We start from the raw sequence: 24081 nt of genomic DNA, 5'->3' as shown, positions 1-24081 counted from the left end.
ATTTAAAATTGAAGTAATCATGAAAATAATAGAAATACAGTAGAATAATATAAAGAAGAAAAGGGGAATTTTTTTGTTTTTTGTTTTTGTTTTTTGAGATGATCTCATCATGCAGTCCAGGCTGGCCTTGAACTCATTGTGTACAACCCAGGCTGACCTTGAACTCAGAGCAATTCTCCTGCCTCAGCCTCCTGAGTGTTGGGATTATAAGCATGCAACATCACACCAGACTACAAAAGGGGAATTTTAAAACTTTCATTATTTCAATAGAAACTGGGAAGAGAGACACATGAAAATATAAGTAGGAAATAAAATGGAGACAAAACAAAAATTATCAAAAAATTAAAATATAATGGACTAATTCACTTAAAAGTTTGAAAATATCAGACTGGATTAGAACTTTAGTTATATATTATTATAAGTCATTATGATACAGAATGGAATAAAAAAGGAAAAGACACAAAATAAGATTCTATCACTATATTACTATGAAACAAAATTGACTTTAAGATCCATAGAATAGGAATTGGGTGTGCAGCTCAGAGGTAGAGAATGTACTTTGTATAAGACTCTAGGTTCAGTTCCCAGTATCACACACACACACACACACACACACACACACACACACACACATCATCATCATCATCATTATCATCATCATCATCATCACCATCATCAGCAGACTAGTGTCAGAGGGGTGGGCAAAATGAAGAGTTATTGTTTAATGGATAGAGAGTGTCAGCTTGGAACAATGAAAAATTTTTGGAGGTGGATAGTAGTAATGGCTGCACAAGTGATTGTGCTTAATGCCAACGAACTATACACTTGAAAATGGTTAGAAGTTGGGCATAGTGGTGTCACTTGTAATCCCAGCACTCAGAGCTGAGGCAGGAGGGTCTCCAGGAATTTGAGGCCAGCCTGTACTGAAAAGTGAGATTCTGACTAAAAAAATCAAAAATTCAAAAGAAACGATTAAAGTGGTAAATTTTGTGTTATGTATGTCATATTGAAATTAAAAAATTGGCTTTAATACCCCAGAATATGTGGCAACTATACAAAAGTAACAATACTAGAGAGATGTAGAGAGTGAACTCTTTACTTTTATATAACTACTTCAAATATATAAAATAAAAGTATAAAAAGAAATTGATAAAATCACCAAAAAAGTCGGATATCTAAAAAAAAACATAATGCTCTATTGATAAATTAGCAGAGATAGAAAATTCAAGCAACACAATTAACAAACTTGTCCTGATAGATATACCTAGAAACCTTTATGCAATTAGAGAATACACATTTTCTTTAAAAACATATATGTCATTTTTCCAGGCAGCTAGGAGGACGAAAGACATTTGGACTGAGAGTACCTACCAAAACCATGAGCTAAAGTAAACCTCTCTCCCCTTGAGTTGTGGGTTAGGGTACTTTCCCAGTGACAGGAAAGGAAATAATGCTATACAGCTACAATGGCAAGGTGGAAATTTATGCATGGGCTCAACAAAGCAGTTTCTTTTCACCAAGGCAGATCCAGCTACATGCCTCTTAAGGGGAAATCTGCAACATAATAATGAAACATATGGTGCAGTAACTGAGGGAACCAGGCAACCCAGGCGGAACATAGTAGATTCCTTCCATCGTAAAGAAGGCAGTGCGTTGTCCTTATTGCAATAGATAGTGGGATCTTCCTCCTTTGCCCTCAGTCGTTCTACCTGCACCATTATCCATGGATTTAGTAGACGTCTTATTCACTGTCATGGAACTCCACATAATGTCTTTTCTATCTAAGCTTTCCATTTTAGAGCAGCAGAAGAAAAGAGAATGTGGGCTCATGTTCAGAGGACTCACTGTCTTATCATATACCCCATCACTGGTAAACAGTTAACTTCATGGAGTGGTGGAATGGTTTAGTAAGACTCCATGACAAAGCTGGCTGGGGGATACCACTCTGCAAGGTGGGGAGCTATCTGAGAAGACTGATTCAATGAGCCATATTTGGAGGTATTTTTTTCCTACAGCCAGAATCCATGGATGTAGGCACGAAGGGCTATCTGCAGGGCTGATGCACATCATGGCTTACTTGAATTTTTTCTTGCCTACCACTCCTCTAACTTTGAGTTCTGCTGGGTTTAAGGTATTAATTCCTCTAAGAGGAATCCTCCTACATTCTTCACGCCACTAAACTTTTCTTTTTTCTTTTATTTATTTGTTTATTTTTTTGCCACTAAACTTTTCTAAAGGAAAAGGGACTCATGAAGCAGTTGAGTGAAGCAAGATAGTTGCCTCTCGATGAAAGACAAAAGACAAAAAAGAGCATCCTTAAAATCCAGATCATCTGGCATGCATCAATTAATAATTAATTAATCTTGGTACTTGGAATCGAACTCAGGGCCTTGTACTTCCCCAGCAGGTGCTGTGCCACTGAGCAACAACCCTGTTTCTGGAAGATGTATTTTTTATTTATTTGGTTTTAACTAGTCCATGTTTGCAGTACATAATGTCTGCATTCCTTGTATGGAGATGGTGCATGTACAAAACACATCTCCATTCCTTGTTTCATCCCCCTTCCAGCCTCACCTTTACCCCCCTCTCTCCGTCTTTCGATCTCTTTCCTCTTTTAGAAAGATCTACTTCTCTACTTCCTATCATCTTTCTCTCTCTTTTTTTAAACTATTTATACTTTGTGAGGAGACTAGAGACTTAGAGCAACTCAGTGGAGGCAAGGACAACTAAAGGGTCAGGTCCTTCAGGAACAAAGGTTTAGGCTGTTCTACCAGAAATCTTACCCAGCCAGGATATTGCTAAGGGTAAAAACAAATGAAATGTGTGGTGGACTAAGGCAATTATAAATACAACCACAGCCTTGTTCCCAGAAGGCCTTCCTCAATGCCACGTTAACATAGGAAACTCCCTCAGCCTCCCCGTCACAGCCCTTCTGATGTGCTATTGTTTACCTGTTAAGTTTACTTTACTTACCTGAATGGTATAGCTATTAAGTTTACTCTTTCCCTTCTACTACATAAGGACTCAGATTTGTTTCTTTTGTTCACTGCTAAATCCCCATGGGCTAAGAATGCCTGGAAGAAGCAAAGCTTTTAATAAAAATTGGTTGACTAAGTGAACTTATAATGCGAAAGATTGGAAAGTAATCTTGATGTCCTCCCAAAGGAGGAGAGAGGCTAAGTAAGCTGCAGCCCATCTCTACTACCCCTGAGGTTCACAGAACGCCTGTGGAGCTTTTTTTTTTTCTTTTTTTTGAGAGTTTCCCTGTGTAGGCCAGGCTGGCCTCAAATTCACAGTCCTCTCACTCAGCCTCCAAAGTAGCTGGGATTACAGTGGTGTACCATGACGGCCAGCTTATTCTTGTGATTGGAGTACTGTTCAGTAATTAAAATGAATACATAAGAGCTTTGTGTATCTGCATAAATATCAAAAAGTAACACTGAACAACAAAAGCAAATCGAAAAAGGATGACTATGATAAACCCCACCTATAAAAATTAAGAAATGTACAATAGTGTGTACTGGGCATAGTACATACATATGTAGTAAAGGTATAAAGATTTGAGGGTAATGATAAGGACCAAATTCAGAGTAGAGATTATCTCTGAGAATAGAGGAACAGGAATGTCATAAGGAAGGGTAAGCCATGGGGTTTTTATATTTGTGATTTTTACATCTGTTGTAGTTTGGATTGACAATATCCTCCCAGAGCCTGTGCCTCAGGGGTGGGGCTTGTGGAAAGTGACTGGAATATGGGGGTGACACAGCTGATTACTGCTAGAGGCTGGTAACAGGGGGCATGACCTGGAAGTTCTTTCCTGGCTCCTCCCTTCTCTCCCTACTTCCTGACCACCATGGGAACTCTCCTGTATTATTCCCCCTCTGCCATGCCATTTCTGCTCTGGAGCTGTCCACCATACACTATAACCATGAGTCAAAATGAACCACTCCTCCTCTAAATTGGGGGCGTCAGGCACTGTGTCTCAGTGAGAAGAAAGTGACTCAGACAATGTCCAAGATGGAAGGTGGACATATTGGTGTTATTATTCTTGTTATCTATACATTTTATAGTCATAAAATATTAATAAGAAACTTAAATGAGATAGCAGATATGGGTACATAATAGTTAATATTTATATAAAGCTTACTTTAGCTTTAGGCACTAAATGTTTTTATATATTAGTTCATTTAAATTTTCACAATAGCCCTCTAAGGTATTACTACCTTCATTCTAAAGATGAAGAAAGGGAGATACAGAGAAATTAAGTAACTTGCTCAAGACTAGAGAGTGGAGCTGAGATGGAAGAAAAAAGTGATTTGGTTTATATAAATATATATATATATATATATATATTTTTTTTCTTTCTTTTGGAGATAAGGTCTTGCTATGTAGTTCACACTTGAACTCACTATGTAGCCCAGGCTGGTCTTGAACTTGTGGCAATCTTCCTGCCTCAGCCTCCTGAGTGCTGAGATTATAGGAATGCACCACCACCTCCGGCCCATAAAAATGGTTTGATTTTTGTTTTAAATTAAATTGCCTCATAGTGTTATGTTACAGTTCAAATCAAAGCTAAAAGACTCCCCCAAAAGACTCCATGTTCAGAGGTAAGGCTTTTGAGAAGCGATTAGATCATGGAGTGCAAAGTGTGGGGTGATTAAACCATGGGGTGAATTCACTGATGAGTTCAGAGCTGAATGTGCTGTGTTAGAGAGTGGGCCCACAGTAAAGACAGGAAGACTTTTCAGGAGACAGTAGTCATGCTCAGTGTGGGGTGATGTGAGTGCCAACCATGGGGGCAGACGGAGGATGGCTAAGCTGCTCCCTCAGTATTCCAAATTTCTTCTGCCCTTTCCCTCTCTGTTTGTCTAAGAGGCTGCTTCAAACCAGCCAGGCACACCCACTATTTGGCTCAGAAATTCTTATTTTCAAGCCTCTGAGTGATCTCCCAAGAAACCAGACAGGGCAACAGCCTTCCTCATTAGAGCTCCCAACAGCTTGAGATCAAAGGTCCCTCTCCTCTAGCTCCTGGCTGTACACTGCCTCCCAGGATTCTGGGGATACAGAGACTAGAGACAGATGTGCATCCCCTCCGGTTTAGTCTGTCTGGTCTTTGCAGTCTCAGTGCTAATGGTTTAACTAAAGTTTACAGGAGTTGTCCTCTGCATCTGTGGAGCAGCACTGTCTCCTCAGTCTCTATTTCTAATAAATCAAAGTTTAACTCCCTCCCCTGTGTAGTTAACAGGATACTCTGCACGAAACATTCATTTCCTTGTGTCCTTCCCCAAGAGCAATCATTTACCATATTCAGTCCAAAATCTTTAGCGCCGATGGCTGCCAACTCCTCATCACTTTTACAGCCTCATCGGCCTGAACCAAACCGGAATGGGTGGCGGGATCTAGCCTGGAGCCCGCGTGGCCGCAGGAGAACAGGCAGGGTGAGTTTGGAAGGGTACTAGTGACTGTGCTGCTTCTGCGGGAGTGGATGTATGAGTGCACACTCATGTGCCAAAATGTGTTGGGTAAATGTGCCTGAAGGTGATGTGAGCTTTTTCTAGAACCCTATGCTCAAAGTTTCGCTCCATAAATCTCTTTTTACTGGCAGCGCTCAGAAAGCCAAGGGCTGTATAATAATTTACACTGAATTGTCCTTCCTCTCTTGCTCCTCTTCACTCGCCCATGATGAAAAACTAAAGATTGATGGTGATGTCCCTTTGGAGGAGCCAGAAATGCCATCCATCCCTGCTGGGCCAGTCTATCCTTCTGTAGCTTTCTCCACCCTCGCCCCATTCCTGCTCTGTTCTAGAGGACCGGCTTTCTTTCTTATTTCTATTAGCACAAGTTTTCAGTACATAAAGGCTACACTCCCTGTGAGTAGTTGGTACACGTACATAGCACATCTTTATCCCTTGTTTTCATCCTCTGTCCCTCCCCTTCTTTCGCCTTCCCTCCACCTCTTGGTTACCTTCCCCTTTGAGAAAGATATATCTCCCTACTTCCCATTGTCTGTCTTTTAATTTCCTCGTTATTTATAATTTTGGTTTCTCATGTAGGGAAAACCATGTGATATTTGAGCTTGAGGACAGGTTTTCTACCTCCTTGTTTCTCTCAAACTTTCTCCTCTGACTCCTTCTGAAACTTCCTTCTCATCGACAACTACCATGGATTAAGCAGAATGAGAGGGTTTTTCAACTGATCCAACCTTAAGGCTTATAAATCTCCTCTCTAGATTTCCAAATAGCTCCAGAGTCATCTCTGTCTTTCTCCACTCAAAGCTATTAGAATCCAGCTTTCAGTCCCAAGAGGAGGGGAGTCCACACCTCTGTTTGTTGTTAGGTGGCATGCTTTTAACTTGGAGTGATTTGCCTTTTATGATCCCATGGTAGATTTGGCCTTATTCTCCTGAGAGTGTTTTGTTTCTACTACATAGAAAGTTCCAGGTAAAGAAGAAGGGGTTAAGCTGGATAGAGTGGGATACATTTGCTTTAGTTTGTGCCTTGCAGACTGATAGTGATATGTTTAAGCTCAGAGACCTGAAGAATCGCTTTGTCCCTTCATTTTCATCTCTCCCCTTCTGGGTGAACAATAATCTCTTCACTGTTCAACAACTTTCAAGCACCGCCCCCCACTGAACAAAATGAAGCAGGTTCCATTGCTTCTTTAAGTCACTGAAAACTTTGCAAACCCTCGTGGGCAAGAAACCTTTCCTGAGGGTAAAGCGCCTGCCCATGCAGCAGCTTCAGTGTGAATTACACGTAGAAAGATGGCCTCTGACGTCTGCTTTCTGTACAAAGAAGGAAAACTTCTTTTAATTCCCCATTGCCAGTTCTTGCACCTCTTCAAAAATTCATTCCAGGGCCGGGGATTTAGCTTAGTGGTTCTGCCACCTGCCTCAAAAGCACAAGGACCCAAGTTCAATCCCCGGTACCAAAAACAAAATCAAACAACAAAAATGCATTCCAGCACAACTTCAATTTTTTAAGGAGAAAACATTTGCAGTAAAGAAAAATTCCTTAAAACAAAGTGTGAACAAATTATAATGGAAGAGATGACTATGTGGGACTATATTAAAATTTGTTTCTCTTTTCTCTGGGGAAAGGTGTTGCTGAGAATCGAGCCTGCGCCCTCCCATGTATCAGCCGCACTCTTTCCCTCTGAACGACAACCCTCACCCCAAATTCATAACAGCATAAGCTACAATCTGGAAGATATTTACCACTCAATGATGTATAAAAGATTTGCACACAGAATATATAAAGAATTGACTTTTAGAAATCCTAAGAAAAGTAACCCAAAGAATAGAAAACTGTGCAAAAAGACATGAAGAAATCATTTACTTAGGTGGAAATCCAAATAGCCAATACACATAATAATCCATCAGATTGACAAATCACTGAAAGTATGATAATAGCAAATGTTAGTGAGGCTTCAGAGAAATGGAAAATTTCTTTCTTTTTTCTTTTTTGGTACTGGGGATCGAACTCGGGTTGTGTTCGAACTCAGGTCCTTGTGCTTGTGAGGCAGGCGCCGGAACCACTGAGCTAAATCCCCGGCAGAAACTCATATTTCTAAGAAGTGGGAGCTCCTATATATTGACACAACCCTTTGGAAACAATTTAATTTGGTCTTCTAAACTTGAAGATATGCATACCCTATCACTCAGCTCTGTTCCTTTTTATTGATGTTGTAAAAATGTGTAACATAAAATTTACCATCTTAACCTTCTTTAAGTGTATAATACAGTAGTGTTAACTATATGCACATTGCTCTGCTACAAATCTCTAGAGCTTTATATCATGCAAAACTGAAAATCTATATCCACTGAACAAGACAGATATCTCTCTTCCCCAGAAACCACAATTCTAGCTTTCTAAGTGTTTGACTACCTTGGATATCACATAAAAGAGGAATCATGCAGTATTAGCCTATGATTGGCTTGTTTTACTTAAACAACTGTCTTCGAGGTTCAATCATGTTGGTTTGAAAATATTTTCTCCTATTCCATAGGTTGTCTGTTTATTCTGCTGATTATTTCCTTTTAAATTTGATGTACTCTCTAGTGGGAAGGGTATGGGAAAGGTAATAAGGGAAAAGAAAAAAATGAGAAAATGAAAAAATGGAAACAAAGTCTTTGTAAACAGGGAAGGGAGGAGGGGGTGAAGGGAGGGCAGGGACAAGGGGAAAAAATGAGAACAAAGACCTGTCATGTAAAGGTACAAGATCCCAGTGATGAATGTAACTGTACTGTATCCCTAAAATGCACCAATAAACTCAATGAGAAAAAAATTTGATGTACTCTCATTTGTCTATATTTTCTTTTGCTGTCTATTTTTAGTGGCATGTCTGAGAAATAGTTGTTAAATTCAATGTCATGGAAAATTTCCCTTCATGCTTCCTTTTAGGAATTTTATAGTTTCAGAGCTAATATTTGAATCTTTAATCCATTTTGAGTTAATTTTTATATATGGTGTAAGGTAAGAAACGAGCTCATTCTCTTGCATGTGACTGCCCAGTTTTTTCAAAGCTATTTCTTGAATGATCCTTTCCCAATGTGTGTTTTGGCATCTTTCTTGAAGATCAGTTTACCTCCTTTCTTTTTTTGTGTGTGAGACAGGGTCTCACCATGTAGTTGAGACTGACCTGGAACTCACTATGTAGCCCAGGCTGGTCTCAAACTTACAGTGATCCTCCTGCCTCAGCCTCCTGAGTGCTGGGATTACAGGTGTGCACCACCACTTCCGGTTCTTACCTCTTCTTTCTTTTTCTTGCTTGACTTCTCTGGTGAGATGTAAATAGAAGTGAAAAGAATGGCAACCTTAACTTGTTCCAGAGCTGAGAGAGAAAGCTTTCAATTTTTCGCTATTGGGTATGATGCTATTTGTGGCCAGCAGTGTTGTTCTTTCTTTCTTTTCTTTATTCTACTTTTTTTCTTCCAGCACTGGGGATTGAAGCCAAGGCCTTGTGCACGTTAGGCAAGTGCTGTAGCCCTGAGCTACACTCTCAACCTCTTTTTTTTTCAGCTTTAATTGAGTTTATTGGTACATTTTAGGGATACAGTACAGTTACATTCATTGTTGGGATCTTGTACCTCTACATGACAAGTCTTGATTCTCATTTTTTCCCCTTACCTCTGCCCTCCCTTCACCCCCTCCTCCCCTCCCCATCTACAAACACTTTATTTTCATCTTTTCGCTCTCTCACATTTTTTCCTTTTCCCTTTTTACTCTTCCCCTACCCACCCCACCTTCCCTACACCTTTAGCTCCTTTCTTCCCATTTCTAAATGTCAGTAATCTTATTAGAATCTTATGCATTGTGTAAATACTGAATAGTTTCCCTGGTGTGAATAATCTGAATAATCTCAACCTCTTTTTTAAGGGGGGACTCTCTAAGCTCCCTAGGCTGGCCTCAAACTTGTGATCCTCCTGCCTAAGTAACAGGAAAGATTACAGGTGCCCAGAAATTCTATTCTTTTTATTTTCTTTTTTTATCCAGTACTAGAGATCGAACTCAGGACCTTGCACTTACAGGGCAGGCATGGTGCCACTGAGCTAAATCCCTGACCTCTAGAAGTTCTATTCTTTCTTTCTTTCTTTCTTTTTGGTACCAAGGATCAAATTCAGGACCTTGTGCTTTCGAGGCAGGTGGTGGAACCAATGAGCTAAATCCCCAGCCCACAGAAGTTCTATTCTTCAATGTATGCCCCTGAGAAAATTTTGCACATGCATTTCTAGAGATATGTACAACAATGTTTATAACACTATTTTTTTTTGTAAAAACAAAACAGAGCTGAAGACAACTGGACTATCTCCACCCCTCCCATACTAGGGATTCATAGGTGCTCTATCACTGAGCTATATCCATATCTTTTCTTACATTTTATTTTGAGACAGGCCTTGCTAAATTTCCCAGATGGGACTCAAACTTGAGGTCCTCCTGCCTCAGCTTCCTAGAGTGCTGGGATTACAGGCCTCATCATACCTGGCTTGGACTATCTCTTGACAAAAGAATGGTTAATTGTGGCATGTTCACTTATTTAACTAAAATACATCAGTAAAAATAAATTAAACCTATTTGTAGCCACATGAATGAATATCACAAACAATTTTGAGACAAAAAGGCAAACTGTCAAAACTTTCACATTGGGCTAGGGATTTAGCTCAGTGGTTCTGGTGCCTGCCTTGCAAGCACAGTGACCCAATCGAGTTCGATCCCTGGTACCCAAAAAAAAAAAAAAAATCACATTATAACAGAATGGTTTTGTATTAGTAAATAATCTATATGTAGTTAAAGAATACTGAAATTCAAGAAATGGGAAATGTAAAACTATTAGAGTAGAGGATTTCTCCAGGGGAAGACAAAATGGATATACTCAAACAGGAACAAACAGGAGGCCTCACCAATATTAACAATAATCTCTTTGTTAAGCTCGGTGTAAGTATAGGATATCCGACTTACTTATTTAATCTTATTTTCCATTGTATATGTTCTTTTATATGTATGAAATATCTGAGGATAATAAAAATGCATTCATTTATTCGACAAACATTTACCAAGCACCTAACATGTACTGGGACTGAGATATAGGAGTGAAAAATGAAACAAAATCCAGCAAGAGCAAAAGGCTTCTTGGAGTTAGAAGGTGAAAATAGCCAACATAAGTATTTTAGGGTTAGGGATTTAGCTCAGCGGTAGTTTGCTTAGTGTGTGCAAGGCTGTGGGTTTAATCCTCAGGGTGCGATAATTAATTAGTTAATGTTTCATCCAGGAGAAATTTTAGTAAACTAAACCCATACCAAGTTTTATTAAGTATGACCCACAATTGGCCAGGAGACACCACCCACATCTGCTACCCCAGAATGAGGCAGTAACTCGAGCTAACTCCCAATTATTTATGGAAGGCAAGGGACAGAATGGTATGGTTGTCTAAAGAGAAGTTCTCGTGTGCTCAGTTAGAGCAACATCAGGTGAGGGAAGTGGGCAGGGGTCCCCCAAATTATAATTAATCAAAAACATCAGTTAATCCAAATAATACAAAAGAACAAAAAAACACCATTTCCATTTGTCTTTCGGGTGTGCTGTCCTCCAAGTGTATCACATTCGCTTTCTCTGGCACAGGTGGTGTCAGCTCCATCCCATCTACTTGGCACTGCTTAGAGAAAACCACTGCTGATTCATTCACCCACTCAACATCTGCTTGATGTCTGTCACTGGTCTGACAAGAAGCTCTGATCCCTGTCTTCAGGGGGTTTAGTTTATTGAGGAGAGAGACATAGAGAGACCGAGTCTTCAAAAAAACCTTTAAAACAATATTATAAATGTTGAAATGGAAATATAAACAAAACACTGTGAGCCACACAGAGGAGCGAGCATCTATTTTTCATACAGAATGTGTCCTTGTTGGGCCTGGGATTTAGCTCAGCAGCACTGTGCCTGCCTTGCAAGCATAAGGTTCTGAGTTTGATCTCCAGTACCAGTACCAGAAAAAACAAAAACAAACAAACAAGCAAAAGAAAAAGTGTCATTGCTGGCTTCTCAGAAGTGATGGATGGAATTTAGGCAGCACTCAAGGTCACATAGGAATTTCCTGGAGGAGAGGAAGAAGGGCATCTAGATAGAAGGGCCAACATGAAGAAGCATGTGGCATCACAGGGCCTGAGATAGCAGGAAGCCAGCGTGGCAGCGGCCTAGAGCAAGCAATGTGTGAGAGATCTAAGTGCACCTCGGCTGACCATTGGCAAGCGTGAAGATCCCTTTGAATGTGATATAGTAGGACATGGGCAGGTTTGGGAGCCAGAACCATACTCAGATTCAGCTCCACCATCCTTAGAAGAGTAATTTTGGTTGTGTTACTTAACCTGTCTGAGTTGCAATTGTTTTATCCATAAAATGGGAATAATAAGGCCTCTTTATTGGGTGACTGGGACAGTTCAATTAGGTTTGGATATGGAAAGTGTCTCAAGCTCCAGGATTAGTTTTTCTTCTCTGAACTGTGGTTTTTGTTTCCATAAGAATATTACTTTAGTAATGCAAAGGAAGTCACTCAACATAAAAGTAGCCAATTAGCGTTTGTGAGAACACATCTACTGTGCAGAGCAGTATTAATCTGAGTCATATTTTTTCCACTAGCATTTCGACTTTCCCATCTCTACTTTGTCCTAACCAACATGAAAAAAGAATTTTGTATTTACATTTCCTAACTTCTCATTGACCAGGGTGGAAAAGATAGCCAAGGGGCCAGGAAAGGCATCAGGAACTAACCAAGCAAATGGCTTAGGGACACTCTCCAAATGGGCATAGAGTAATCTTTCAAAGAGAAAAGAGTGAGTAGCTAAAATTGGTCAAGTGCTTACTATATGCCAGGCTCTATGTTAAGGCTTTACCTAAATTAGTGCATTTAACCTTCACAACAAACTTTTGAGTAAGCCATAGTAAGTTACTATGTCCATTTTATAGATAAGGAAAGTAAGGCTTAACAAAGTTAAGTAACTCACTCAAGTCTACACAGAAGGAAGGTGGAAAAGAAGGATTTCAACCTAGGTCTTAATGTCAGAGCCCAAAATGTCTTAACAAGTGTGTGTGTGTGTGTGTGTGTGTGTGTGTGTGTGTGTGTATGGGATAGATAGGGGTTTTTTACCAGAATTACATTCATAGCACTTTTGTCAGTGTGTGTGTGTTTGTGTGTGTGTGAGATAGGTTCTCTGTAAGTTGTACAGACTGGCCTCAAACATGGGATACTCCTGCCTCAACCTCACAAGTAGCTGGGATTGTAAGTGTGCACTACCACACCCGTCTTAACCACTTCTTTTAGGGAGGTACAGAGGAATCTTAGTGTCCTAATTTGACAGAACTCAATTGTCTTGTGATGGAGATCAGAGGGGTTTTCTTCTCTTTTCACAAGAAAGGGAAATAACTACAAAAATTTTATTCTGAATTTTAAAAAACTAACCTGCCACGATGATTTTGGTGGAAGTCAATCATCTTTTGATGACTTTTTCTGGGCTACCTGGCCATATATCAGCTAGGTCTTCCTCAGCCCCTGAAACTCACCCCATTCCCATGGGTTGATTCCTTCACTGTTGGAACATCCTCTTCTTGTTGAATCTTGGTCCACCCATAGCACTGGAGGCCCCTGGATTCTGGCAGACATCCATGTCCCTCCAGGGCTATTTGTCGAGGAGGGGGTGAGTAGAGATTTAATGACATGCTTTCCTTAACAATCCTCCAAACCTATCATCTAGGACAGGGTTTATAAGCATTCATCAACAACACCCTAGCAAAGTAGGTTAGTAGGGTGAGCCCACTGCTTGTTGAGGAATTTGGAAAGCTACGAAATTTTTACCAAGAGTCAAGATTCAAAGATTTGAATCCCAGTCCCTTCTATACTGCATGGCCTTCAGTAAGTGGCACAATTGCTCTTGTTGTCCATCATCTCCTTGCTTTCTGCATGTCCCCCACCCCCCTGCTGCCATCATCTCTTTTGGCAAAATCAAGGCTAAGCTTTGCCTTACTTCCCACAGAACTAATTAAAGTCTACAAAGTACTTTGAGAGCATTCAGTGTGGATTTCTTGCCAAGACAGAATTACAGGTGAGAATGGTAAGGAATGGGAATAGGTTAAAACTAGGATAGCTGAGTTTCTCTAAGGAAGGCTCCAATCAGCCTCTTCCCATGGAGTCTTACAGCTCTTTCCCTGCTTCCTGCTCAGGCATTTTGTTCCCCCTTTCACAGGATCATAGGGAAGGCAATGTGGGAACTGAGCTCTTGATTCTTTTTGTCCTTTCTCCTCCAAGTCACACACAGACTCCTCCAGACAATACTTGTCTTATGAAGAGGAAGTGGTTGGATTATGCCTTAGTCCGGAGCAAAGGCATCAGCTGCAGGACACCGTTGTATTTGCTGGGCTTCCAGTTGCTTCTCGGGCTTTTGGCTCAGATCAAGTATATTTTCTGGGCTTCCAACTGGTTGGTTAGTAATTGCTCTTGGGCCTCCTCTGTAGCATGGCCTTGACATGGGCACTTCTGGGAAGGGGGATTACAAAATTCCTCTGAAGAGTCACATCCTGCCCAGGAAGAGTTTACCTGCGAAGGCAAAACACACACAATAAAAACAACCCAAGAACAACTACAAAGCTACACTTAATACAGGCAAATAAAATAGCATTGGAGAGATTAAGGTCAGACTTCAGAAGAACATCCTCCCACGATAGATGTTGTGGATGCTCCTTTGCTCATAGGGTTAGGAGCAATCCTATTGGAAAGCAGGCTTCTTTTTCTTTAATACTATTCACTCATGTAACAAAAGTCTCAGTCTTAAGGGTATTTTTGGTATATGTCGATTTTAAGTAAATCAGCTGTACCTTTGGTATTTTTCCCTTTTATCTCTTCTTGTTCTATAAAACATATTCTTGCTCTATTCTCCTACTCCTATATTCTAAATAGCAAAGGCCTTTTTTTTTGGTACTAGGGATCAAACTTGGGCCCTTGGGCTTGTGAAGCAAGCGCAGGAACCACTGAGCTAAATCCCCAGCCCACAAAAGCTTTTTTTTTTTTTTCCCCCATTGCCCAAACCTTTTTTCCCTGTTGTAGGTGGACCTGTCATGGAACTAGCAAGTGTGCTTCCAGACAGAGGTGACCCAGTGTTGTTAAATATGCTTTAGCACATGTCTAAACCCATAAATGCTAAGACATCATAAGTCAAGAAGGATGAAGTGTGGACAGGCATGTACACCTCATAAACTCCCAGGAATTAATCTCTACATCCTTTAAACCAAAGGCTCCTGCAGGCTTTCACTGTTTTGGGAAAGCTCTCTATTGTCTCAATTGTATCAACTGGTAGCAAATTCTGGCACTCATATCCAAGGCAGGAGATTTATGATGCAACAAGAGAAGATATTTTCTGAGGGTTCTGACTTAGCAAGAAGGATTTTTCAAGTTGAATGAATACTTTGGGGAGATTATTTCATTCTGGTGTTTACCAAATGATAGAAGGAGGTGGTGGCCATGCCCAAGGATGTGGGGGTAATAGAAGAATACTGGGCCAAGATAAAGCATGCATACAAATAATTCCCTAAATGTGCAACACACAAAGATGACAAAGAAGAACAGACACTAGTGAAGAAATGGTCACCTCTCACCTGGATTATATCCTTATCATCAGAAGAAAGAAGGGAAAAGCGAATTTAGTTTGGGGAAGGGGACAAGATTATGGAGCTGACCAATCTCTGGCACCAGACTCACCCTAAAGCTGTCATTTCAGGCCAAGGGTTTGTGTGCTCAAACCTGTACAGGTTATGCCCACAGCATTGGGAAAGAAAACTCTATTCAGTGTGTACAACCACCAACGCATCTAACAGGCCCAATTTTCCTATGCAGCTCCCCATTCTACCTTGCAGTATCTCTCTCTCTCTCTCTCTCTCTCTCTCTCTCTCTCTCTCTCTGTATGTGTGTGTGTGTCTCTGTCTCATACTGGGGATTGAACTCAGAACCCTGCGCTTGCGAGGCAGGTGGAGGCATCACTGAGCTAAATCCCTGGCCCCCAGACCCTCTCTTCTTCAACACCTCCACCGTGCACTGATACTGCTAATCTTTTTTTTTTAAACCATGTGCAAGGCTTCTTAGCCTCCAGTGGATACCCCTAAGGAAAGGAAATGAACTGTATCTTAATATGGAGCAAGTGCCACTGACATAAAAGACCAAATAATACATTTTATGAACCTGAAGTGGCAGATGGCCCAGGAAGAATTATTTGATATCTGAGCAGGGATCCTGCCCAAAAGACTTCTGTGGAACTCAGTAACATCAGATTAATATCTAAGAATATTAGGCCATGGTCAGAGAAACTTACATGGAGGCAAACAAAACACAAGACACATGAGAAGGCTGGGGATATAGCTCAGTGGTAGACACTTGCCTAGTATGCACAAGATCCAGGGTTTGATCCCCAGCACTGCAAAAACAAAAAATAAAGGCACATGAAAACAATTACAGCTCACTAAGGCTAGGCAAAATCAAGTAGCACTTACTGGAAAATGTAGGCAAAATCAAGTAGCACTTACTGGAAAATGAGAGATTGAAGCTAAAGTTAGCTCTGTTCTTAGTTACCATTCATTGTGAGTATTCATTGTGAGCCAGGTGCAGTGATACAAAGTGTTTTCTATACTTTTCTGCTTTTCTCCCTTCTTTCTTTTTTTCCCCCTTCTTCCTTTGATACCAGGAACAGAACTCAGGCATATGCTCTATCACTGAGTTACACCCCAGACCTTTAATTTTTTACTTTGAAATAGGGTCTCACTAAATTGCCCAGGCTGGCCTTGAACTTGAGATCGCCCTGCTTCAGCCTTCCAAATAGCAAATATTACAGGCATGGGTCCCTGAGCCCAGCTGCTTCCCTTTCTTTTAATCATCACAAACTTTTGCAGTAGATATTGTCGCCACCACCTCAGAGATAGCATTAAGCAACTTACCCAAGGAAGTAGAAGCTTGAATTGAAACTCTTCTGGGTTGAAACTCATAATTGTGTGCTATAGATTCTTGCCTTGCTTGAGAAGGGGCTGTACAGCCTAAAGGGAGTGTTGTGAAAGGGAAGGGAAGAATTAGATGAGCTTCTATCATTCAGTCCCCTAGTTGGCCCACCCAGCTCTAATTCCTGAGCAGAGGAACAGTAAAAACTACAAGCTCAACAGATGCTAAGATTGTCTGAGCTCACAGGAGCGTGGACTAAAATGTTCCTCAAGAGGTCATCGTCCTTCTCCCAAATATAAGACTCTTTAGACTGCATGGAATTCACTTTCAGAAAGCAGGTGAACTACGTCTTAATGTAGTTCAGCTATGTCAGGGTAGCACACTTCCCTCACATAGAACATTATACACTTTGTGAACCTCCAGACTGACTAATTTAACTCTATTATTTTTACTGGATTCAATAAAATTAGCAGAAAAAGGCATCTGGGGACCTCTTCATTGACTTTCTGCATGGCAACTTTTTCACATGTGAAGTTGCTGCTGCGAGATGAGCATCAGAACATCTTAGGCTAGAGAACACTCAACTACTTGGTGCAGTAAAAAACGAAAAAAAGTTGTTATTGTTCTCCAAGAAGTTATGTCCTCAAACACAGGCAATAACAACAGATACAAGATTCAACATGGCATGGGTGTTAAAAAACAAAACCTATGGTCCTTCAGCCAGGAGCCCCTTGAGCCAAGCCCATTTACCAGATGCTAATGGAGCCACAATCTATTTGAGAAAGTCTTCAGCAAGAAGGCAGGATATTTGATCCTATGTTCTACTTTTGTTTCCAACTCCTGGGACATTTACTGGAGGATGTACGATGTGGTCAGCACTGGGAGTGAAGCGTGCATGTGTATCTGCTTTTCAGAGTTGGGGAGCCATGTTCCACCCAACACATCCATCTCAGGCATGGAGTTGAATTTGGCAGTACAGGGGAGGGTGCAGGGATTAATGTCGGGTGCTGAGTCAACAGTTTCCCCATTACCACTTCCTCAAAGAGTGGGGGAGTTGTAGGAAACCACATGAGTTTCACTAATCCCCCATCAATGGCACTCACTGCATTACTGGCCTCATTATTTCTTAATGGGACTTTGTTGATTACAGACTGCTTAATTACAATGACAGACTTGTTCATGGTTAGGGGGGGCCTGGGGCAAGAAATTAAAGTTGAGATGGTATGGGGGCCTGTGACTGCAGCTAACTCCCACCTCCCACCCACTGTCCTGCTGTCCAGGGTGGGGGCTAAGGTGAGGAGAGAGTTTCTGGCCAGTGACATTGGGCCTCTTACTACTGCCCTCCACCTCCAAATAATAACAGCTTCCAGATAAGAAACAAGAATCATCTTCCTCTTATAACTGTTTTCCTAGTGTACTTCCTTCATTGGGCTTTTTGAAATTTGATAATCAGAAAGAAACAGTAATATCATGTCACTGTGAACCATAGGTATAGTGTAACTTTTGGCACATAATAAGTACCTAACAGATATTTGTTGAAAAAACGAAAGACTACAGAAAGACAATATAATAGGAGGAGAGGCATACCAAGAGAGCAGGCTGATGGTTTACCTGGGTTGACCTAATTGACTCAAGTGGCTCTTTGGGCAAAGCGGTCAGTCCCCTACCCCCACTAAAATCACCAACTGCTCAACAGGGCTGACAACCTCAGAAGGTAATTTATGCATCAAATGAGTAAAGGAGATGGGGAAGAAGAAAGATAAGGCTTTTCTCCGTGTATATGTGGGGCAGTTCTAAAGAGGTGGATTTGGGTAAAGCAAAGGCTAGGAAAGGTGAAAAACCAGTGAACCAGCTGCCTGTCAGAAGAGTATGGGACATTTCAGACAATAAGCACAAAAGGTTAGGGACAGTCCAGGAGGCCAGGTCCATTTCAAGTGATACAATTTTGTTCTTTCATGGTCTTGAACTGACCTCACTTTGCCACTCCTACCACCCCTATCCCAGACACTCGATAGTCTTGGTTTAATCCCAAGCAACTATTAATCACTTGCACTAAAGAGATGTAGTGGAAAATGAAAAATTAGAGATTATCAGATGAATGTTTTAATGTGCTTTTGCCCAAGGTGTTACCTTAGCAATTATGATTGACATAAGCAATCATAGGAAGGGTTTGTAATGCCAACTTGAGAAAGACTAGGGCACAGCAGCCAAGATATATGCTGAAGGTCAGGGAACATTCAAGTTAGCATTGTAGATTTCTTGCAGATAATATAATGCTAATATTTAAGTATTCACACCCACATTCTGAACTGTATAATTTAAGGAAAATGTTCTAATGTCCCTATCTTTCACATGTCATATTCATCATCAGTGGTAGATATATCTCTGGCTCTTTCTCTCTTCTTTTATGTAAACTATCTTATTCCTTAAGCTGTGAGAATATTAAACTGTCTATAAAACTCCCTAAATTAATCATCCAATAGTTTAAACATAATAAACATGTGAACTGTCTCAGTTAATTGGCCCAAGAAATTGCATTCATCACCAGAATCATATTTTTTCTTTTTCTCACACATTTCTTGTCATAAGCAGGAAGAACTTTCCTTGACAGATGTTGAATTTATATCCAAAATTAGACCAAGACCTTAAATGGAAATTTAAGAAAAAAATTTATTGACTTGGATGATAATTAGATGGTGGTACAAATGGTAGGAAAGGATATGGGAAAGTAGTAAACCTAGACCTGGAGTGAATAGACCTGTAAATATGATGGCAAAAAAGTCACATGCTGATAGGACTCAATTACCAAATTAAAGTAGAAAAACAAAGCTGTATGTAGCATTGAATTGATTTCGTCAGGAAGCAAGGAAAAGACCCTCTGAAGGGGAAGACGAGGTCACGTGCCTTCTGTGCCCCTTGTTTACAGACCCGCACTCATTACTGGTGGGCAGGCCAGTAGCTATTTGCCGTTTGACCTGTGTAAAATATGTCTTGGGGGGTCCAAAAAAGGAAAAAGAGGAGCTTCTTTGCATTATACTTCTGAGCCTTTATGAGGAACACAATTGTGAGGTCCACTTGTTCTAACAAAATGGCAGGAACTGGGAGCTAACAGCCATTGGCAGCACGACAGGCTTAAATCTTCAAAAGGTTATTATTCAGAAGACAGTTGGCTGCTATGCTTCATTCTTTCTGAAGGAATTAAAAAATACGAGGAAACAGACGGAAACTGCAAAGCAGGGAACTGAGTTAGGCAGAGAAAAACATTTCTCAAGGGAAACAACTCCCCTCTTCAGAGCAGTCTTTGGTAATCCACCCATCTGGAATGACTTAGGTACCAATTAGTTGAGCTTGTAAGAAAATAGTGCTAAAATAATAACAATAATTCAAATGCTTCCTCATCTGTAAGTGATAAAATAATAATTTTTGGCAGAGGTGAAATATGAGGACATGTGTAGCCTCACAAGTGACCCCTTGTCACTTGTGTGTGTGTGTGTGTGTGTGAGTGTGAGTGCATGAGCATATATGTCTTAGAATAATTTACTCAGTAAATATTGATTTCTTTTTTATTTACCCTCAGTTTTCTTAAATAAAAATAGGTATGGACCGCATTCATCACAGGATTTGGTGTGATGATCAAAAGGGTTCAGCGGATGAGAAAACACTTAGAAACTACACACACACACACACACACACAGAAGCTATCATTAGAATCTCTGTGGAACCATTTTGCCAGCTGCCCATATACATCACACATTTATAAAGGGCTCTTGTTATAAACTCTTCTATTTCAGACAAAATGTATTTATTTCATAAACATAAACACAAGAATACTTACTCTTACAAGGCTTGGAGGTGGGTAGATCCTAAAAAACTCAAACTTTTTTGATAGTTGGTCAGTCCTAGCATGAGAAAAGAAAGATTATAAGCTAGGAATCAGGCCTGAGTTCACAATGTCACTATTACTTAATGTGTTTGAACCCTGGTTTCCTCGTTCACCAAAAGAAGTACTATCTGTACTATCTACTATGCCCTCTCCCCCTCCCCTTACTGCTCTGCATGCTGGAGATTAAACCCATGGCCTCAAGTATGCTAAGCCAATGAGCTACACCTCCAGCCTCCAGCCCCAGCTAGGATTTTAATAAAATAAAATGCATAAAGCATGACCTATTAAGGGTATTCTTTAATTATTAGGGGCCCTTCTCCTTTCCCTTCACTTGAGGTGCATTGAAACCTGTTATTGGTCAGGGTTCTATTTGAGGCAGGAGCGTGAACACAGGGTTCTCTAAAAAAAAATCTAGAATTTGGAGTAGCTTCAAAGAACAGAGAGAACGACAGGACTGCTGCTCCTAGCACAGGGTGGTCATCGGTTCTCCAAACTGTTCTTTTTTCAGGGCCCTTCCCAGATAGCCTCATTTCCCCCACTTTGGAGTGCTGCACCAATTTACACAGTTTCCAGCCTCAAACTATCCTGTGGGGCCTGTTGTGTCCAGGGGAATAGGGAGAAATTCCTGGCGATTCTTTTTGTTTGTTGAGACAGGGTCTCACTACGTAGTTGAGACTGACCTGGAACTCACTATGTAGCCCAGGCTGGTCTCGAACTCACAGTGATCCTCCTGCCTCAGCCTCTGGAATGCTGGGATTACAGGCGTGCTCCACCACTCCCGGCTAGCTACTTTTAAAAGTTGGTTCAGTCTACCTGTTTTCAAAGAGATCCCGCTCTTGACGAAGTGGAGCATATCTCTACATCCCACTCCTTAGTAGGGGAAGAAAGAGGTGCACAGGGAAAGCTGTGGATTGCACATGTATTTCACATGCATCTGCATGCACATGCTTTAAACAATGAGTGTATGTGGACAAGTATCACTGGAGAGGAAGGCATGCTTTACATCTGGAAGGTTGATGTTGGGATGAATGTATGATCAGTGAAGGGATAGAGTGTAACCTGTTGAGCACAGTGCATGTATACAGGTGTAAATGTCTATCTACAACATGTCCTGGGTGCTAGGGACAAGTGTGTGCATTGTACATGTTGAAGTTTGTTGCTGGTAAGTATGATGGCAGAAAGTCACAAGCTGACAGACTCAGTTACCAAATTAAAATGGAAAAACAAAGCTGTGTGTAGCATTGAACTGAATTTATCAGGGAGCACAAGAAAAAGCTCACTTTCTCAGTCTTGATTTGTCTGAGTCCATCTTTAAACCATTACAATATAAGCATCATATGGCAAACACTTTACCTATTTGCTTCCTGGTATATCTTCAGCACCTAGAACAAAGAGTACTGGCGCAGAGTACAGGTAATATAATTATTCAAATAAATATTGGGATAAATATCAGATTAATGAAAAACAATTTATTTCAATTGCCGCTGGGTGATTTTGGCTCTATCAATTGATGGGGGAGCAGGGATGATGGCAAGGACAGATTAGGACTAGCAAGACACTGAGCCTGAGGCAGGGAAGGTATGTGAAGAATTGATTCAAGCAGGCTCCTTGGAGGGACAGGCATAAAGTTTTTTTTCTGTTTGTTGCAGTGCTAGGCAAGTTCTTGACTACTGAGCTACATCCTCAGTCTGGATGAGCCAGAACATTCCACAAGAATTTATCCATTGGGTACTTACTATCTAACATTTTATAAGTATGCTTTGTGTGGCGGGTGCAGTGTTTGGTGATGTGATCATAAATATGGATAGGCTGTGGTCTTAAAAGTATGCATTTTGGTGATGATTGGTGTGGAAATAAACATTTAAAAATGGACATGGGCCTTAGCAAAGGCCTTTCCAAAGTGTTATGGGAGCAGATGGGGTGAATGAATAAGTGTGAGAGAGAAGCTAGGTTTGAAACCAATTGAGCTAGGGTTTGAAGCATGAGTTCTTACTCATTTGCTAAAGACAAAGGGGAGCTTGGTTTCCAAAAAAGAGTAGGACAAGTCCATGATGTTCTGGGGATACAGCAAGGGGCTCAGCTTATCGTGCACTGTGGTAAATGACATGGAAAATGCATGAGGAAGCCAGGCTTTTAGACGCAAAGCTCCTCAAGATGCCTTAAAGCAGATCATCTGTGAAGCAAAACCTAAAAGCAATGTGTGATATCCGGACTGCACATGCAGCATTGCTTTTATACTTATTGTCAGCAACAGAAAGAGGGTAATGTGTGGGTAAAGATATTGAAAAGTTACGTGGAAATTTTTATGAGACAATATCAAATGAACAGAGTTGTAAAATGCAAATGAGAAGAAGAGGGGAAATGACTATTGAAGAGACTAACTGAAAGAACATAAATCCACTAAAGGGAACATGGCATACTTGTAGAAAGATGGCTCAAAAACACTCACAAAGCAGCATATAAATAAATGCAAATAAATACAGCACAGACTGAGTCCCATGGTGCTATGTGAACACAGAATAAACAAGGAACCAATATTGGGTGAGGGAAACTAGGGACTGCTTCTTGGAAGATGGGAATTTAATTATTAGATATACTGGGATAAGTGGATGTTAAATAGAACTACTCAGAAAATAAGTCAACCAAATTTCAAAAAATAGAATAAGAAAAATTTCAGAGACTAATCAAAATTTGCTCCCCTGACACACTCCCACCTTGGGCTGAATTTTTTACCTGCCACAGTGAACATGTTACTCATTTGTCACTCTGAGCAATCTGTTTTTATTTCCTACTCTGCAGGCACCCGCTCAGACACTCTGTTCTGTTTCTCACAGGTAATTATGACTCTCAGATTTCCTGTGGCTCCAGGAATATGGGGGTCAGGCTTCCCTAGACCACAAGAGGTAATTATCCAGGCAATTTAGGTGTCAATTCTACTTTATTTGAATAATCATGCTCATCTATTCATTTTTCTGCTTCCCAAAGCCTTGGCAGTTAACTACCCATCCCAGGGATAGCATATGTCATGGGAAGACTTAATAATGTCCAAGGAAATGTGGCTGTGTTGACCTCATGTAAGATCCACTGGGTCTCTCAATTACCTTTTCTAGGTGCCACTGGGGGTGCCATGCACAACAATCTTCAGGAGCCTGTGTCAACTTCCTGTAGATAGAAGGGTGCAGACAAATTCCTGGTTTTATTTATTAGGTTTGAAAGTCATTGTACTGTATATTTCTCTCATCTAGAAAAGAAAGATGAGTTTGAGGGGATTCCTGACCGTGGGCTCTAAGCCAGAAAACTGTAGCCTAGACTGCTATCAATAAAATGTACTTGCCTTAGGTAAAGAAATAATTAAAACTCAAGAGTATTTGATCACTTAAATAACAGTGGGAAGGGAGGTGGTAAGTATCCAGCCCCTCTGGGTCATGTAGACATATGTCCTGTGCACAAGGTCCTTAGGTATCAGTGGCAACAGGGAAATCCTAGAGTGGGGACTGGGTAAGGACATACAGCATACATGTGATGGGAGGCCACAGCCTCTGCACACCCACAATCAACATGAGGGATCTGGCTCAATTGTACCTGTGCTCCATGATCTCTAAGCAACAGAAGGCACACCAGCCAGAAAGGGCCTGGTGTGGCCTATCCTCTGACCAGTGTGATCCAGTTAAAACAACCCATAGGGGCTGTCTTCATGGGGTCCCTTGTAATGCAATGGTTATCGTGGTTCATCATAT

The 24081-nt window shown here is 40.8% G+C and overlaps 1 long non-coding RNA gene across 2 annotated transcripts in view; it reads right to left on the bottom strand.

The window, feature by feature from the left end:
* Nucleotides 1-13187: 13187 nt before the first annotated feature.
* The window catches only part of LOC104851929, a 39651-nt gene continuing 28757 nt past the window's right edge, over nucleotides 13188-24081 (bottom strand). Inside the window, exons 2-5 of one of the 2 annotated variants that reach the window (XR_002024875.1) lie at nucleotides 23446-23506; nucleotides 20297-20360; nucleotides 16464-16559; nucleotides 13188-14079 (exon numbers count right to left, since the gene is read on the bottom strand). This is a non-coding gene — a long non-coding RNA (uncharacterized LOC104851929). Of the gene's footprint in view, nucleotides 14080-15919; nucleotides 15947-16463; nucleotides 16560-20296; nucleotides 20361-23445; nucleotides 23507-24081 lie in introns of those variants that run through there. The other variant, XR_002024876.1, reaches the window with a different exon arrangement.

Source organism: Fukomys damarensis, unplaced genomic scaffold, assembly GCF_012274545.1.
Source record: "Fukomys damarensis isolate Sample0158 unplaced genomic scaffold, DMR_v1.0_HiC HiC_scaffold_15, whole genome shotgun sequence".
NCBI classification, from domain to species: Eukaryota; Metazoa; Chordata; class Mammalia; order Rodentia; family Bathyergidae; genus Fukomys; species Fukomys damarensis.
This window is presented reverse-complemented; position numbering and strand designations above follow the sequence as displayed.